Below are 4,032 nucleotides of genomic sequence, written 5' to 3' on the forward strand. Positions count from 1 at the left end.
TACTTTCTGAGCAATAATCATGACCCTGCTGATAAAGCAGAATGCAGTAAAGAAACAAGCGGAAACTAGCAGATGGCGACAAAAGCAACCTCCAGTTGCCTTCACTGATTAAAGACCACCAGCGCTATTTTTAAACATAACTGTTTAAAAATGCCATGACAACGATCCAGAAGTTATCTTATATGGTTTCAGGAATTTCCCCACCCCTTTCCTATAAAATTCTGAAAACCAGCCCCTTAATTAGCATACAATTAAGAGTAAGGATAAATATAGCTGGCCAGCAATCTACCCGGACTGCCCCTCTGGACTGCTCTGTTTGGGTACACTGCTGCTGCTGCTGCTGCTCTAGTCTGTTCTGCCTATGGAGCAGCCACTTTGCTGTACACCGCTACTCCAGGCCACTCTGCCTATGAGGAAGCACTGCTCTGTGGGACAGTGATACGGCTGCACACCGCTACTCCCGGCAACTCTGCCTTTGGGTCAACCCTGCTGTGTCTACGGAGCAGCTATTTTGCTGTATGCTGTTGCTCTGATAAACTTCTTTCTTTCTCTGCTGGCTGGCGCTTGAATTCTTTCCTGAGTGAAGCCAAGAATCCTCCCAGGCTGAACTCCAATTCGGGATAAACCTGCAACCGCTGGATAACTTGATAATGATTTTTTTTAATTAATTTTTTCACTTATTGATCCATTGTAAGTCCAAGATTTCTATAGTGTTATAACAGATGAAGTAATAAATAGAAAACTGTTTAGTGCTAAAAAATGAGTCATATTCCTGGATAGAAATCTTTACAGGAAATTATTTGTTTGTTTGTTTGTTTGGGATGGGATGTCTAACTCTAAATTTTATTTGAATCTTAATATCAAAAAATGCATATGTCCCCTAAGGGATAAATATTGTCAAACAGTGGTGAGTAAGAAAACAGTTTGATTAGAAGTCTTAGTCCTCCTTTTATCCATAAGGTTGATTTGCCTTTATTCGTTGGATACATGTAATATGGGCCATTCCCTAATCTCCCTTAGATAATTATGGGTACTTTCCTAGGTAACTGTGCACCTGAAAAGGAGAGCTAATTATAATTTTCATGCACTGGCTCCAATAAAACACTGTTCTTGAGTATGCAGACCAAAACTTTTAACAATATTAAGGGCTTAAAAGTGGTAAACAGAATTCAAAGTAAATTAATCTCACAATCAGTTCCATGTGGTCCAATCCCCACTCTGAGGATAGCTTCATATTTCCTTTATTCATGGTTTGAATCACTATCACAGCGTATTGCAGAATTCCATACTGGCTTCCTGGTACATAGAGTAAAGGCTATTACAGTACCAAGTAAAAGCAAAAGCCACTGAGCCTCCCTTTTCCTAACACAGCAATAAGTGAAATATCGTAATATATGCATAAGGGTATTGAAGTGATTGTTATTACCATTAATATGATATGTTTTAAAATATTTTATTTTTTTTCTCCTCTTGTACACAGGAGATAATGGTGAGGGTTACATATGTGGCTTGCCTATATTTTGTACAATCTCACAAGAGAACCATGACAGAACTAGAGGAAAATAGATGCTACTCAGATATATCAGACACAAAGAACAGTGATAGCATTTTTATGTTTAGCTTTTGGACATGACTTTGGGTTAGCTCCCGTTGAAAGGGAAAAGCCCATTTGAAATCACATCATAGAAAAGAGTTATGTTCAGGGGGGCCATTTTAGAAATCACATATTTTTAAAAAGAAAGTATGGTGCGGGAATTTAGGTAGCTATTGTTTCTCACATGAGTACATTTCTTTCTTTGCTTTTCAACAGGATTGCACCCCTTGGACCACTAAAGTGAGTTACATTCAGTAACAGATTCTTTGTCCTTGAAATTTCAGTATTATCAGTGATAACCAGGGTAAAAGATTGAGATTTAAATAAGATTTGAGTTATCTAAAAGTAAGAAATCAAGTAGAAAAGTCATATGTTACTATTGAGGAGATAACAGGAAAGCCTGTGTCCTTGTCTTTAAAAAAATGCTTTTGCTTGAATTTTGTGAGGTACCCCAATGTCCTTCCAATAAAAATCTCCTCTCATTTCTCTCTTATTTTTTATTACTTCTCTTTTCTTCTCAGTTTCTCAGTTATTTTCTGTTTCTTGCAACCGAAGACCCCTAAGTTACACAGAAATCAGATTTAAAAATATAGACTCAGAGGAACGTAATTATTTTGAATTGAATGGAGCGAAAAGTGCTGAGACTCCTACCCACGTTCAGAGATGTGAAAGTGGTGGTCAATGAGAAAGAATCTTTAAACAACCACAAGCAGCGACCAGCTGGAAACTGGGCCTCCTGAAGATGAAGTCCAGAGAACAGGTGGCTGTTACCATAGATCCGCTTAAATAGGATGAGGAATGGTAGGCCCACCGAGTAGAATGGCTACATCTGACAGGGCTAGTAATGAAATTGGAGATGGGAAAGCCCAGGCCCTATGGGTTTCAAAGCACAGGATGAAATTCAGAATCCTTGTGTGAGTGTACAGAACAGTCCCTTATTACTTGCAGCTATGCTGCAGAGCACACAGAAAACTAATTCCAGGGATGCGTTTTGCACCTTGCTGAATTATAATATTAGTTGAATTCATAGACTCTCATGTATGTGAAAGCTAAGGCATTAATTAAGAAAGAGTGGACTAGGTATAAAGTCATAACAACACTCTGGCATCCAATTTCCAGAATTTAAAATTATCTCTCCACCTAAATAGCTGTGGGGTTCTAAATAACTTACTCAAATTATATGTCTTACTTTTCATGGGGAATACTAACAATATTGTTAGTAGAATTATTTCATGAATAGCTATATTTTAAAGAATAAATTAGATAACCCACACCAAACACGTAACACAGTGCCTAGTACAAAGATAGTATTTGGATGTTAGCTAGTAATTCAAGTAAAATCTTTAATAATTTTCAAATAGATGAAAAAGATTTGTATTAAGTGTATTTATCAAATGATTACTTACTCTGCTACACAATCTTCATGTTCAAAGAAATTTAATGCATATTTCTTACAATCAGAAATCTTCCAATTATTCTGGGAAGGCCTGAATAAAACTTGTAAAAATTTAAATAATAACATAGGAGAAATAGAAGGTCAATGTAGTGAGACAAGAACTCAGTCACAAGGTTTTATAAGATTAAATGCTCAATGAATGCTCTTGGTAAAAGATGTTATATTTTTCTTAAATATCTTTTTTATCAAATGACTATTTGATCTACTGTATTTGAAGAGTTAAACTCATTTCTACATGTCTTATTTTTGCTTATGTTCTTATAGCAAGGATCAGTCAGACCTAAATATTTGTTTCCGAACTGCACACTTTGGGTTTTGACATTTATTTTTTTATCTCCTAAGCCAGAAAGTGAATCTTTGAAGCTGTAAGACAATAATCCAAGTGGAAAGTGCTTTGAAAGCTCTTTGTAGTTGGCAATAAGGCTTTATTAATGACAATTGTTCTCACATGATGGATGTACTTGCCATAATACCTATGGGCTTATACTGTGACTATTAGTATTTCCTTGAACAATTCCCTAAGTGACCATATATAATTTAATACACCTAGCCTCCCAAAACACATTGTCTTGTGGATTTGTCAGTAGTGTATCTTAATGAGAAAAAAGTCCTCCTTAAATCAAATGTAAATTACTTTTCAAAAAAAAAAATCTAACTACAGATAAAACGTACTTTTAAAAACATTATCTTGCAATACATTTATTAAAATTTTGTTAATTGAATCATGTTTTCCATTGATTTGCACTATTATATTAGAGATGTGTTCTTATAGTAAGAAATTTGACCAAAAGTGAATAAATATCACAACTTAGAAATGCAGAGTATTTTAGATTACACATTCAAAAAGAAAACATTTTGCTGAAATAATATGTAAAAACATATCTGTAAAGTTTTCTGCATTCCTGTATGTGAACTAGAAAAATAGTACCTTAATCACATAGCTATTGTCAGGAGCAATTAAATAAGACTTTAAATGCTATAA

General features: G+C 35.1%; 1 long non-coding RNA gene across 1 annotated transcript; it reads left to right on the forward strand.

Annotated features, from left to right (window-relative positions):
- Positions 1-437: 437 nt before the first annotated feature.
- LOC116481111 (uncharacterized) lies at positions 438-3,731 on the forward strand. The gene is made up of 3 exons (XR_004251420.1): positions 438-690; positions 1,811-1,834; positions 2,116-3,731. It is a non-coding gene; the product is annotated as an uncharacterized LOC116481111 (long non-coding RNA).
- Positions 3,732-4,032: the final 301 nt, after the last annotated feature.

The sequence above is a fragment of the Hylobates moloch genome, unplaced genomic scaffold (genome assembly GCF_009828535.3).
Source record: "Hylobates moloch isolate HMO894 unplaced genomic scaffold, HMol_V3 SCAFFOLD_13, whole genome shotgun sequence".
Taxonomy (NCBI): domain Eukaryota; kingdom Metazoa; phylum Chordata; class Mammalia; order Primates; family Hylobatidae; genus Hylobates; species Hylobates moloch.